At 38.0% G+C, this 15,818-nt stretch overlaps 1 long non-coding RNA gene across 1 annotated transcript; it reads left to right on the top strand.

Annotated features, from left to right (window-relative positions):
- The first annotated feature begins 9,083 nt into the window (after positions 1-9,083).
- On the top strand, positions 9,084-12,061 carry LOC113318101. Its single transcript, XR_003344280.1, has 3 exons — positions 9,084-9,265; positions 11,586-11,860; positions 11,963-12,061. It is a non-coding gene; the product is annotated as an uncharacterized LOC113318101 (long non-coding RNA).
- The last annotated feature ends 3,757 nt before the right edge of the window (positions 12,062-15,818 follow it).

Below are 15,818 nucleotides of genomic sequence, written 5' to 3'. Positions count from 1 at the left end.
GGATATGATTTCCGATATTCTCACAACCTTACAATTGTAAATTTCGCAAACTCTCTAATCTTCGCAGGACTATCACATCTTTCTCGTGATCTTAGATGACGTCATTTATTCTATCATTTCTGAAACTGTTCTGCGACGCTGTTATGCTGTGTCATTGATAATTTCGCTGAAATATTATCATTACGAGATTCTGATCCTACACTTATTCTTGCCAAGGTACATTCTCCAAACATTAATTATAAATCGTAAGCATGGTACATCAAACATCTAAGCAAGCATGACCCATCTAATAAAATAATAACTAATTTTTTCAAATCATAATTCTATTTTAATTAAGTGCAAAAGTCAAATAGAAAATAAAACAAATTCACCCAAATATGAAGTCCGGCTTCCTCCGTCGACCCAGTGTTGGGGTTTAGCTCCACATGGTGAAAACACTCTCAAAATAATATTTCATTGCTCAAAAAGGTGTTTACAAGGAGAAAAGGTATAAAACAGGGCTTTTGTAACAGTTATAATTGTTACAGATACAACAATAAACTGTTACTGACGTTGTAGCTTCTACGACTGTCACTATGTGTTGCAACCGCTGTAGATATACGACCCACGACTGAGTGTCGTTGTCACTGTTGGAAAACGACTGTCTTTGCAAGTCTGTTCTTCGTTCTTCACTGTTTTTCTGCTGCTGCTGCATATTTCTCTGCAACAATTCTCTCGACTCTGTAGCCTCCCCAATCACTCAACACCCTTCCATGATACCTTGTGAACATATTTATACGTGATTGAGACATTTAATCTCCTCCATTAACTCCAAATAATCTTCATTTACTCGGGTTATTTTCTTTTCATTTTTATCACTGATATTGATTTTCACGCGTTCTGAAGCTTCCATATTGCCATATTTAACTTCTTCACACTCCAAATAGTGGTTAGGTTCTTCCAAACACGAGCATCACACGTCTAACTCGCTGTAATCCCGTGAATGTCTTCTTTCGTGTACGTGCTGACCTATTTTCTTCTCACGGATTTTTCAGCCAAATTTGATCGAAACAAACACCCATACCAGCTTTGTTATGACATATCACGTCTACCCATTAAGTTTCAGCCCTTTAGTCTATCCAGAACTCCTTCAAGAATCGATCGAAAGTTACACAGTTGAGAATAAAATTTTCCCGCCAAAATGAATTTTTGAAATGTTGAAGACGGTGTCCCCCTAACCAAACTGGGGGTGCGAATAGAAGGTGCCCAACTGAGGTGCCCCTTATCCAAATTGAGGGTTCCTTTAGTACTTTTCTCCGGGAGTCCAAATAGCACTTTTTGAGCAACTTTTTCCACACAAGTGTATTTCTCCAAAAACACCTACAAACACACAAACCATCAAAATTAGTACAAAAATCGAGCACTAATAATAGAGACATTGAGTACAATTTAGACACAAAAATGTTTCTATCAAATACCCCCAAACTTATTATTTGCTAGTCCTCGAGAAAAATTAATCTAGAAAATAACCGAGTTAATCTCGGGAGGGTTTACCAGAGGTGTACCCACAAAACCAATACTCCAAACTCTAGCTATCTACGCAGAACCTTGGAAGGCACTAAAGAATCTCCTTGGTTGGCATACAATCATTGACTATAGGAGGAAGTACCCTGATGCGAAATTCCAATTTTTGTACACGAGTTTGCACTCAAGCATACTAAAATTCATATATAAGTCATAGAGCTCTACTCAGAAAGTTTATGTACATCATAACCGGAGTCAACCAATCATATGAAAAGATTAAGAAGATGGATAAAGAGAAAAATAGATGGTTTAAAGTGAACGGTGTTTCCCATATCTGTCTGAAGGCCTCTACCAAGATGAACCTATCTTAATGGACTGAGATACCAGTCTGACTAATATCAATACAACTGGCATATACAAGGGGACCAGTGGTCGATAAACCTAACTCTAGGTCAACACAACTGGCATATACAAGGGCAACAGTGGTCGACTTTATTGAATTTATTCCGGTTGGTCTGATGGTCTGGTCTCAATTTTAAATTTTTTTTTGGTATCTCAATCACTCTATTTCACCCTAGAAATGGTAACAAATTGAATCGTGTGCCCCACCAAATCACTTAAAAAAAATAAAAAACAGAAGATTAGGATTCAACGAGATATGGCGAAACTACCATGTTTTTTTTTTTTTAATTCTAACACCTGAGCTCTGTGCTTTTATGAATAGACTCTTTGGATGTTTCCATCTAATCAGATTGGTTCCTCAACTCCTACAACCAAGATGTTCCCATCCACTTAGATTTGTTAGTGCCAACCTTAATAAGAATAAATTTCTAGGCTTTGGAGTTTATTTATTGCAAAAAGCTAACCAAAAAGTTTCTTCCCCACCCCCAAACTTAAATCTAACATTGTCCTCAATGTTCTAAAGATGAAATTAAAAGCATGAACAAGAAGAAACTGTTACCACTTGATGGATGGAAAAAGAAATAAGGAAGGATATTACCGTAAGCATGAGCGTGGGTGCCTCCCAGGAAATGCTAAATTTAAAGTCTTTAGTTAGACATCAAATACCTCAAAAAGGATTGTCACCTTCCAAAGTCATATATCAATATTCGAAACAATTGTGGGTCCATAAGACCAAATAGAGCTGACACCAGTATGAGACAACTGCACTGGTTCAGAAAAATGAAAAGAAGGAGCACGTCCTCATCTAAGGTTTCTGTCAATATAACTGGGTTTATCTGCGGCGGGTAATTGAACTTCTTATATGTGTCTCGAAAAATAGATTCATCCGAAAAACGGGTCTCTAAATATTGATCACACATCTGATCTAAGAGAATGGTTTCCTCAAAATCATCTAGAGAATCTGCCAGTAAAGTGTCAAGCCAATTATCTTGAACTAAAATGCTAATCATATTCACTTCTTCGAAATCATCGTTCTCAGAAGGTTGTCTAGTAACATTAAAGACATTTAGTTCAGTGGTCATATTACCAAAGGATATGTTGATAATCCTAGTCCTACAGTTGATGACAGCGTTAGCTGTGGCTAAAAATGGGCGACCTAAAATCACTGGGATTTGAGCACTTGAGTCCTGAATAGGCTGGGTGTCTAGAACAACGAAATCCACTGGATGAATAAATTTATCAACCTCAATCAGAACATCTTCTATGACACCATGAGGAACTTTGACAGACCTATCAGCTAATTGTAGTGTCATTTTAGTCGGGTTCAACTTACCAAGACCTAGCTGGGTGTATACATGATACGGGAGTAAGTTAACACTAGCTCCTAAGTCAAGTAAAGCTTTATCGACCATGTGATTACCAATCACACAAGATATGGTGGGGCATCCAGGGTCCTTATACTTAGGAGTTGTTTGATTCAGAAGAATGGAACTTACTTGACCAGCTAAAAAGGATTTCTTTTCGACATTTAGCTTACGCTTTCGTGTACAAAGATCTTTAAGGAACTTGGCATAAGAAGGCATCTGCCTAATTGATTCTAACAATGGAATGTTAATGTTACGCTGCTTAATGTTTCCATTATCTCGTTGAAAGTCGACTCCTTCTTTGTTGGGGCTAAAAACTGTGGGAATGGGGCTCTGGGAACAAAGTCGGGAGCAGGACCCTCATTGGTCTCTTTGGAGACTCTATCAGTCTCCTCATTTTCGGTCTCAGAAGGGTGAACTACAGCATGTTCACTATCAGGCATGACAACCTTATTATCAACTTTTTTCCACTCCTAAGGGTTGTAATAGAATTCACATGATTGTACGATTTATCTCCTTTGGGATTAGGATCAGTATGACTAGGGAACCTTCCATCTTCTCTCTCAGTGAGAAACTTAGCTATTTGGCCGACTTGAAGTTCTAATTTAGCAAGAGACTGGGAATTATTCTTAAAATTCTTCTTGGTTTCTTCTTGAAAATTACCCTGGCTCTTTACTAACATTCCCTGGCTCCGTGATAGCGTATCCTGGCTCTTTTTTAGTATAGCAAGAGATTCCTCTAAGCTAGTCATTCTATTCTCAGAAGGGTTTTGGAACTGGGCTTGACCCGGAGAATTTTTATTATAACCAAAACCTGGGGAGGCTGAGAATTACTAGGTTGACCTTGATTTTGGCCCTTAGTCCAAGAAAAATTAGGATGGTTTCTCCAACCAGGGTTGTAGTTCTCTGAGTATGGGTCAAACTTCTGATGGTTCTCAAACCTAGCATTGTTATAGACAGCATAGGCTTGTTCTTAACTAACCTGACCATCCCAAAACGAGCTATTGGGTTCTAATCCACAACTATAGACTTGAGAGGCTCTAATCATATCATCAGTTTCAACAAGAGGCCTATGTTTAGGCTGATTCAATTCCAAAGCTTCTAACCTTCTAGATAAAGCAGCAAATTTAGCATCTGACCCGTCTTGTATCTACCATATTGGTGCTACTTCTATTGACCAAGAGTCTTTTAGTGGGTTCAACACAAGACTCCCGCTGTTGGGATTTTTCAGCAATAACTCCTAAGAAGGTAAAAGCATCATCGACATTTTTACTAGTGAACTCACCAGCGCACATAGATTCGACCATGGTTTTGGTCGAACAGTCTAAACCATCATAAACAATTTCTACTAGTTTCATCTTATCAAATCCATGGTGAGGGCACTGGGATAAGAGATCATTGAATCTCTCTAAAAACCTATAAAGAGACTCTCCCTCTTGTTGCACACTGGAACTAATTTTCTGCCTAACAACTGCAGTTTTATGCTTAGGGTAGAATTTCATATAGAAAGCAACAACAAGTTCTTGCCATGTTTCAATGGATTCGGATGGTAGGTTATTCAGGCAGGTCTTGGCTTTATCTCTCAAGAAAAAGGAAAACATCTTAATTTTCAAGACTTCATCAGTAAGGTCTTTTATTCTAATTTTCCCACAAATTTCCTCAAAGTCCCTAATATGAAAATAAGGGTTCTCATCATCTTTCCCTAAGAATATAGGGATCATCTGAAGAATACTAGGTTTTATCTCGAAATTAGCCATTGTGGCTGGCAATTTAATGCAAGAGGCTCGGGTAGACCTAGTAGGGAACATGTAATCTTTCAAAGTTGCCATCACTGGCACAACCGAAGTACTAGGGGTACTTTCCTCACGAAGAGACAGAATCTCAAAACTAAAGTTTCCAAAAACAGGTCTCTCAAAAGAAGAGTCTTCGAGCTCCCCGCTTTCACAAGAAGAACTTCTAGGCTCGTCACTAATCAAACGGCCAAAAGTATTTCTTTTCCAAGCCCTTTCGGGCATACACTAGAAAAAAAAAAACAAAAATCCTAAAGGAAGGGGGGTTCTAAGCAAACACATAGCAGGATGACTCCACCAAAACAAACCTAAATATTTCTAGCAAACAAAAAGCATGATGGCTCCACTTAGATTGTTTCTAGACGAGCTTCTAATCTTTCGAAAAGGAATTCGTTACAATCTGAGAAAACCTATCTGGAATCAATCCGAGTTTAAGTAAGTTGAATTGAGACGAGGGAAGCTGCGAGGAGCATTAATACCCAAGGTCTCACCGGTATTATAAGGCGGCGCAGTCACGCATTCAACTCGCAGAAACCATCATGAACTTCAAAGTATGCTCAAAAGAGTAACCAATATTTTTCGAACGACTTTCCTATTAAGCTCGTTAGCCTATAGGTCTCGTTCTAGTCAAAATTTTAAGCTTAGGTTCGCGTTTGGTTTTGTTTTCCTAAGGCGGGAAAGAAGGAAATGGTGATGAAATACGAGTCCTTATCTTAATTTGGCCAGGCCTGGCCTTTTACTAGGAAATTAAAAAACCGTATTCAAATCCTCACCATATATTCACCTTAAGGCATACAATAAACCCGTTTACAGGGGATTCGCAGGTGTTCCGAAAGCTTACCTCCCGTACCAGACGGGCGAAGAACCGCTGAAGTCGACTCGGGCCATGACTCCTATGTCATGTGCGAACCCAAGGGGACGAGACGATATTGTAATCGTCGTCCTTCCCTGCAAACAGTTTTATATTTAATGTACCCTTCCTTAGGGTTTAAAAAAAATGTCCAAGTCCAAAGTACAAATAAAGTGCAAAAGAAAAGAAATAAAAAAAAGAAATAATAATAATTACAAAAAATGGAAGGTCTCTAAAAAAATAAAAAATTCTCTTTTTTTTTTCATTTTTTCTTTCGCTCTTTTTTTTTTGTCTTTTTCCTTCTCTTTTAGCTTTAAGATTTGATTCCAAGTCTTTAGTATCCAACTTCAATCCTGTAATACAAAGACATACCCAAAGAAACGTAAAACGAACAAATGAAATAAAAAAAACCTAAATATTCTACCTAAGCACAAATCCGCGTCGGCGGCGCCAAAATTGATGTGAAATTTTTGATTGTGGTTGTAGTAAATAAGATTCGAACTCTAAGACTTGTTAAGATTAATTTTAAAGGAATAAAATACAGAGTTACTGGGTCTAGGATTCGGCCAAACTCATATCAATAGGTTCAATTATTCATTCTCAAACAATTATCGTTCGACAAATAAAACAACATCGACTCTTATTCTTGCCGAGGTATATTCTCCAAACATTAATTATAAATCGTAAACATGGTACATCAAACATCTAAGAAAGCATGATCCATCTAATAAAATAATAACTAATTTTTTCAAATCATAATTCTATTTTAATTAAGTGCAAAAGTCAAATAGAAAATAAAACATATTCACCCAAGTATGAAGTCCGGCTTCCTCCGTCGACCCAGTGTTGGGGTTTAGCTCCACATGATGAAAACACTCTCAAAATAATATTTCATTGCTCAAAAAGGTGTTTACAAGGAGAAAAGTTATAAAACAGGGCTTTTGTAACAGTTATAATAGTTACAGATACAACAATAAACTGTTACTAACGATGTAGCTTCTACGACTGTCACTATGTGTCGCAAGCACTGTAGATATACGACCCACGACTGAGTGTCGTTGTCACTGTTGGAAAACGACTGTCTTTGCAAGTCTGTTCTTCGTTCTTCACTGTTTTTCTGCTGCTGCAGATTTCTCAGCAACAATTCTCTCGACTCTGTAGCCTCCCCAATCACTCGATACCCTTCCATGATACCTTGTGAACATATTTATACGTGATTGCGACATTGAATCTCCTCCATTATCTCCAAATAATCTTCATTTACTCGGGTTATTTTCTTTTCATTTTTATCACTGATATTGATTTTCACGCGTTCTGAAGCATCCATATTGCCATATTTAACTTCCTGACACTCCAAATAGTGGTTAGGTTCTTCCAAACACGAGCATCACACGTCTAACTCGCTGTAATCCCGTGAATATCTTCTTCCATGTACGTGCTTCCCTGTTTTCTTCTCACGGATTTTTCAGCCAAATTTGATCGAAACAAACACCCATACCAGCTTTGTTATGACATATCACGTCTACTCATTAAGTTTCAGCCTTTTAGTCTATCCAGAACTCCTTCAAGAATCGATCGAAAGTTACACAGTTGAGAATAAAATTTTCCCGCCAAAATGAATTTTTGAAATGTTGAAGACGGTGTCCCCCTAACCAAACTGGGGGTGCGAATAGAAGGTGCCCAACTGAGGTGCCCCTTATCCAAATTGAGGGTGCCTTTAGTACTTTTCTCCGGGAGTCCAAATAGCACTTTTTGAGCAACTTTTTCCACACAAGTGTATTTCTCCAAAAACACCTACAAACACACAAACCATCAAAATTAGTACAAAAATCGAGCACTAATAATAGAGACATTGAGTACAATTTAGACACAAAAATGTGTCTATCAACTATCGCTGCTTATCTGTTGTTCCTCTTGGGCATCGCAATATTCCTTGACTCTAATGGTAACAGGGTGCATATGAACCACTTACAATACTGATCCCTTGGAGGAGGTTCATGAGTATTCATGGGGCACTGCTTTCTTGGCACATTTATTGGCGGAGATGCGTAGATCTTCTAAGGCGACAACCTGTCAATTTAATGGGAATTTCACTGTATTAAAGGTAATGTGAACTAGTTATTTTAATGTGAACTAGTTATTTTTTTTCCAATTAGTTCTTTTCTTATACATTTCATTGGAACGATCTTTCATTGGCGTATGTGTGGGCTTATGAACACTTCCCAACATTGTTCAAGGAGTACAAATATTTGGAGTCGTCAACGTATGGTTTGGAACCATAGCATCATGTGACTAAGAAATACTTTTTCGACAATAAAACGAAGCCCAATAACAGAACTCAGTTACTCGCCATGAGAGAGGCTTTGGACTCTATCGCTGTCGAAGATGTAGTGTTTGACCCATATAAGAACGAAAGAGGAGTTAACTCTGCAAGGCATGACAGTGTAGCATTTCGCCGTGTGATGCGCCAACTTGGGTACAAACAGAAAAAACTTACGGGTAAATCTGATGCCAAATTCTCTCATGACTTTTGTAAGGGTTCTCAACCTCGTCAACGTTATTAGACATGTCAAGCGACGATTTAGCCGACAATGACGTAATTAAATAAATATGAATAATAAATTTAACAACAATTAATAAAATAATAATTTGGACAAACAATTAGTACCATTGGATAGATCTCGAAAAGTTATGCGAAATGGACTATTAGACCGTTTCGATCGGACTCCGGACGAAGAAGATAAGAGACTCAAAAGATGGAATCAAAATCAGTCAAACTACCGTTGACCGTCTCCGTTGACTTTAGTTGACCGCGACCGTTGACTTGACCGGACCTGACCTGACCTCTGATGAGTTGCCCTTAGTAAGTTTTGAGGGATGGTAATAGTAAAACTTAATCTAACCTAAATTAGATTAATTAAGTGTTAATTAACCCTAATTAGCTAGTTAACGTAAATTTAATAAGAAGAGTTATCTTCTTCTTCACGTGAATAAGCTGGAGGTGTCTATGTTTGAGGAAAAGGGCAGTAGGAGGTGTTATTGGAGATAAGAAGAGAGGTAAGTTCTACTTCAAAGAAAAATAGTAAAATTAATGAAAGAAGAACATGGACTAGGAAGAGAAAACTTGAGTGAAATGAGAAGGAGAATAAGATGATAATGGTAGGCTGTTGGTTTTGCAAGAGAGAGGAGTAAAGATACAAAATCATAGACTTCAATTTAAACATATAAGTTTAAGGGTGTCACTTATTTAGAGAGTGAATTAGTGAGAAAAAAAGGAACAAGGAAGTGTTCATGGTGTTTATGATGAAAAGATGATGATCATGATGGAGAAAATAGAAACTAATCTAAACAACCAAGGTAACCTATTTAATCTACTTTAGTATGTTTATAATGACATGGGTATGTGCTTGATATGGAAATAGAGTAGAATCAATTGTTTCTTTTTATTATGAAAATTCATGATTTCACGTGAAACTTGTGTTTCTCTGCCCAACATGTAGAGACTTCTTTCGGTACCTTATATTGAGAATTATAAATAGATCTATAAATATGAATTGTTGTTTATCTTGTGTTGATTGTGTACATATAAAGTTCGTTCAGTTTGGTTAGGAATAGAGTGAGATATCAATGCTATAAAACCACCCGTCGCAGCTGAAACTGTGTGTAACGGTCACGAACATCAATAAGTTGGAGCAATGTTAGTTAGGTTATAGTGAGTTTTGGAAATTTTTCAGTACGCAAAAGTTGTAGAAGATGACTTCGTAATTCTAATGATCTTTTGGTTGTTGAATTTGGATTTATAGGATGTAATATAGGTACCTTGGAAGTTGATCTCTTGAACTGATTTTAGTACACCTGAGACAAATTTCAGAGAATGGCGAGGAAGATGACTGAGTCCGATCGCTGACTCAGTTGACTCGTTTGACTCGACTCGAGTCAGACCCATTTCGGTGTATTCTTGGTGGGCCGGTTTAGTGAACCGTGTCGGTTTGGCACATGGGCTTGGGCTTAGGGCTAGAAACCTTAATTTGAGCTTTTGGACCCCTTTAGATCCGAATTAGCTTTCGGTTCCTTCTGCAAAGTTGTAGAGTTATCCGAGAGATTTCCGATGGCACCAAATTTGATCCCATTTGGATAAGTAGGTATTAATATATGCCTCAAACATTAAAAGATCAGGTTATAGAACCTTTAATAAAACTAGAACTGTTAGTTATTCGACTTAGCCCATAACTGGAGACTTGTATGAAACTATGTTGTGAACTTTGTGTGAGTCTTTTTGGCTAAATTATTAGAGTGCTTGTATGATTAACATTTAGTCGATATTAACAACGATCGATTCAAAGGATGAACCGTCGGATGGAGGAATTCAAGGTAGGAGTGGCTTGTCATCAAATCAGGTGGGAACTCTGTAACCTTCTTATAATCAGTAAATTTACTTTATCTGCGAGCATGATGAGTCTTTAATTTCTGTAAGCATATTGTTTGTAATTCAATGGGTATGTTGTGTAATATGTGTTGGGTGGTTTCCCTGCGAAGAGTGTCTGTGTTTCCCCATAACTCTTGGCTAAGTTTTAGTAGGGCAATGCTACGTTGTTCGAATATTACCTAGTAGTCCGGCTTTACCGCGGTTAATTATTATTACATTGTATTGTCTTAAGATAGTAGTCCGGCTTTACCCCTGTTGATTATTACCTAGTAGTCTGACTTTACCCTGGTTGATTATTATATATATTATTTTATTTAGGGAAGTCACTCATGTGCATATTATACTTGATTGTACAGTCTTCGTAGTATGACTCGGTTACTATGAACTTGACTAAGGAAGAAATTCTAGGTGCATGACTGGATATGGTTATTATTCGGTGACTTCAGTCAACGAATAATGATTGGGCCTTTTGTGAACCTGTTGTGCGGGTTCAGATCATAGTAATCAAAATCTTATTATATTCTAGACTTAGATGGTGGCATTGGGTTTTATGAGGTGTGCGCATTCCACGATAATATCTTACGGTACCTGAATTCATGCTATCATTTGAGACTAGAGTTATTCCTAGCATCCTATCCTCCATTGAGTGAGAAGAGGTTTGGATAATATATGTTTAGGTTGTTGAATACTTCTCTCGTAGATCCATCCGCAGGTGGATCTTTCACGGATATTACCAATATGGACGTAATATATGGGGATATGAATTGAATCAATCTTTTGCTCTATGTTATGTGTGAAAGATATTTATCGTTTTTCTTTAGTAGAACTGTGATGCATGTTAGTGATTACTGGAATGTTATAATGATAACCAATGAGCCCCCATTTGGGATGATGTGCTCACTTGTTCCCACTTCAGTTTCAGTTTTCAGAAGAGATGGCGCGCATGAAGATATTCGTTTCGTAATTTGAAACTTTAGCAGATTAAGAACATTTATGGATCTTATATATATATATATATATGTGTGTACTCTTTGTTTATCTGTAAAACAACATATTAATATATTCATATCATTTGAGAGTTTTCATCTATTAAGTATCAGAGTGTTTGGAAATTAGTTTTGTTTTACTTTATGCGATTATGTTCCTTAAGTTCGAAGATCTAGATTCTATTACTTCAGGTTTAGGTTATATTATTATTAGCTAAGCAGGTTTAGTATTTGGGGCGTGACAACTTTCTTCAATGTCTATCAGATGAACAGTATACGCTGGTAGTTTACAAACCAACTCCTCTACTAGTACATTGGAATGAAAGGGAAGAACAACGACTAGTGTTGGATATGGTTGGTTGGGAATTGGCGGAAAACGGTTATGAATCGGAACCGAGCTTCCTCAGAGGTCATTTGAGGTACTCCCATCCTTATATTGTACGCCCGGCCGCCGAAACAGTGCCTCCACAAGCAGAACCTCCCTCCACTACTCCTGAAAAACTTACTGTACCCGTACTTCAAAAGACCCTCACGTTGGTGGTACGTAATTCTGGTTCACTTCCTATTATTTGAAGGTATATCTATAAACTTATAAAAGTTAACCTACTAATGGAATAATATGACAACAACGTTCGCGACTAGGAAAATTGGGAAACTGGTTTAAATGCAAGAACAAGAAAGGAGAGGTGCTGACCCCGGCAGAAATGAAGACAGTCGAGGAAAAGATAGACAAAATTGAAGATCCAAATGCAAAGGACTCGTGGAAGGAAACGAAGAAGAGGGTTCACAAGAAGCCAAGGACCGACTGATCTAAAATGTTTGTTAATGTTTTTTTTATAGTATTAGAACATTTATATTGGTTAATATATGTTAAACATTGCAATTTTTATGTTTTTTTTCAAAACCGACACGGTTGAAAATGTAGAAACAATGCCGGTAAACTGATTTCTTTCCAGACGAAAGGAATTTAGAATTTCGGCATGGAGATACGCTTTTCTAGATAATACCGGTATTACAATTCCGGCGTTGTTAGGAAGTTATTTTAAATACCGACACTTAAACTAATATCTCTGTGTACTTATGGTGATTTTCCGGCATAAAATGAAAAAGACTTTCTAAGTCGGGACCAATTCTTGGCATTGTAAAGTTTGAATTAAATCATGCCTGCACTTACATAGCATATGGTTTAATGATTATAATTCAAACTTCCAAAAAAACAAAAGGTTGCGTAGAAGTGAACCACACATTCCAAACTACTCTTCTTCACTTTATAATTTATGAATAGGAATTTATCCCTTCTCTGGGTTAATTGATAGCTTCAACGAATCCCACAATTAGTGGTTCTCCTCATACAATTTCATCCATTCCTCCGAGTGATTGGGGACTATATCCTTGTTTGAGTCAACGGACAAACCGGCGGCAATGGACAATTTTCCTTGAGCTCCAGAATAATGAAATGATTCTCGTTCACGAACGCCAAGACAACTCTTCTCTTCTTAAGAGATCCTTCGCACTTTTGCCACTTTGGCGTATAAGTTGTTTATTCGGTGGGGGAAAAATAATGAACAACACAGTTAAATGTATCCGCCACAAGATGCCCACAAACCGACATTTTCATCCAATATTCAGTAGGAAGGAACTTCATCTCGTTCTCTGGTCCTAACACCCGAACATGCAAACTATCAAACCCTTCGTCATCATCTACCAATTGTTTATAACACCTCTTCTTTTTCATAAGTTGTTCGGCCATCCTCTTTGTAGCGTATCGGCATGGTGTCATCCCTTTACTAACCGCCGTCTCAAAGATTCCTGATTGTTCGGTCACGGCATGATAGCCACAATTTCCATCTCCATTGACATCATCCGTATATACAATATTCCTGATTGACATCTCCATTGATGTAGGTTCCTTATTCGGCCTTTCATTTTTGATATGCAAAGCCGCCTCTTCAACTATGGGTGTGACTTTGGAATGCTCACCTTGTTTAATCATTGTTGGTACCTTCCTAGCCCTACCCCTTTTCTTTGTAACCTCCGCTACATCGACTCTAGGTGTGGCATCCGCTTTCTCGACTTGTTGTTCTTGTTTAAACGATGCGGGTACCTTCGTCGGCCTACCCCTTTTCTTTGAAACCGGCACTTCATCGGCTTATGGTGTTGATACGGAATCTGTCATTTGTCTTCACTTGATAGCGGTAACTTCTTCGGCCTACCCTTTTTCTTTGGAACCGGCACTTCTTCGGCCTACCCCTTTTCTTTGGAACCGACACTTCATCGGCTTGTGGTGTGGATACGGAATTTCCCGTTTGTTGTTGACTTGATGGCGGTTCCTTCCTCGGCCTACCCCTTTTATATGGAACCGGCGCTTCCGCGAACCTTTCTTCTGAAAGCTCACATCCGGTTGGGTCTCATTCTTACTTGCCTCGTCTTCACATTCACGTTGACTCATTGCTTTCAATTCTTTCCTTTGTTTTCTCCTTGTCGTTTTAGTTTGTGGTCTACCGGGCGGATCTCTCTTTCTTGGCTCTTCATTTTGTGCTATCCATGGGCATGTAATTAGCCTTAGTTGGCTCAACAATACTTGTCGTCTAGCCGAGTTTCCACGTGAGTAAGCTCCATAGAATTCCTTTGCCTCATTTGTATCCCATGGTGATTGTCCGGGAGCTTCCGTAGGGGGACGGAAAAAAGATAGTTGCTTCCAAAACGGATCAATAACCTCAATATGTATAACTTCTTCATACTTCACAAGCATATGACGACACGGAAGTGATGTATTTCAAATAGTGATTGTAGTTGTAGTGGTAAACAGGGTCTTTTCAGACTTGTGAAGAAAACAGTTTTTAGATTTAAATTTAAACAGGCAAATAAATTTTGTTTGAAAACTTTAGGGAAAAACACCAAGACTTGGATTCCACCATTGACCCATTATTTGATAAATTCTAATAATTAATATTCATGCAATTTTTCTTTTAGAGTGATTCTAATATTATGCCTTATGTAGATTTTTGAAGTAATAATTGTAATCACAAAGTATAAAACATCAAAAGTTTTTAAAACCCAACATGCTTCATCAAAATAATTCACAACTATTCAATAAAAACTAATATTTCAAATTCAATTCCATGCAAATAATCAAATAATAATATTGCAAATAAATAATAAAGTTAGAATTATACCATAAATAAGGACCAATGGCTTCCTCCGTCGCCTTGGCTAAGGGGTTTAGCTCCTCATATCAAAAACTTGCTCAAAATTGCTTAATAGTTGTTTTTATTGATGAATATGGTGATAAAGAGAAGTTTGCAACGTTGTATAAACGTTACAGCGTCACTGTAACAAAGATGATTACTGTCGTTTATAAACGATACATATCTAGCGATGTTGAACTACGACACTCGTTTCTGGTTTTAAGACTGTTGAAGAACGACTGCCTTAGCAGGTCTGTTCTTCCTCTTCTTCTTCCTCCTCGAACAGCAGCAGCAGCACTGTAACTCTCTGTAATCGCTTCTCCTCGGCTCTCCTCGACTCTAAACTCTCTCCCAAGGGTTTCTAACCCTTCTATGACTTAAACCCAACTATTTATAGGCTTTGAATCACCTTGAAACTCGATCAAACCCCTTGGAAATCTCCATTATTCTTTACGGTTTGTTTGAAGAATAATCCTCTTCTTGTTGTGTTCCAGGCTGTTTTTAGCTATTCTCTCGACTCAAATATCTTCTAGGACTTGGACTAAACTGTTTTGAAGTATATTCCACGCAAGAATCTCTCCCAAATCTTTCAAACCAATTGAAAACCCTAAAGAGGGACCGTGTGCACTGTCTTGACTTTGTGTGGATTTTCTGACTTATCCAGCCCAATTAGATGGGTCTAATCGCTTCTAACAGGTCCTTTATGTCTTGTAGAGTCTGTGGGTACCAAATTTTCCCATTGAATCGCCTCCTAGGTCGCTCAAATCCTTGATCCAAAACTGTTGACGATGCTGCCTTTTTTCCTGCCAAAATCCAGTTTTGAAACTTTGAAGATGACCTCCCCCTATCCAGTTCCGGTGTCCCTTTAGCAATATTTCTGGGATGTTTTCCGCACTTTTTCGGGGTTCCTCCGGGGTACTTTCGGGGTGTCTCCAACATACTTCTGGGGCGCTTCTGGTACGTTATCTACGGAGGTCCAAATGCCACATTTTTAGCCATTTTCGCCGCAAAACCTTATTTTTCCAAAAACACCTACAAATAAATAAAATAACCAAATAAGTACAAAATCGAGCACTAACACTATATACAATTGAGATATATTAGACACATAAATGCGTCTATCAAATACCCCCAAACTTATTATTTGCTAGTCCCGAGCAAATCAAAACTGCAAAATAAAATCCTAACTCACTGTCGCAGGCATCGTCGATTGCATTTAGCGTATGCAATAAGCCTTTAAACCCCTAGGTGGCCCCAGTGGCCGAGTTATAGTCTCGGGAGGGCTTACCAGATATATACCCACAAAACCT

The sequence above is a fragment of the Papaver somniferum genome, chromosome 10 (assembly GCF_003573695.1).
Source record: "Papaver somniferum cultivar HN1 chromosome 10, ASM357369v1, whole genome shotgun sequence".
NCBI lineage: Eukaryota > Viridiplantae > Streptophyta > Magnoliopsida > Ranunculales > Papaveraceae > Papaver > Papaver somniferum.
Note: the sequence above shows the minus strand (reverse complement) of the source record. Positions and strands in the feature narration are given on the sequence as shown.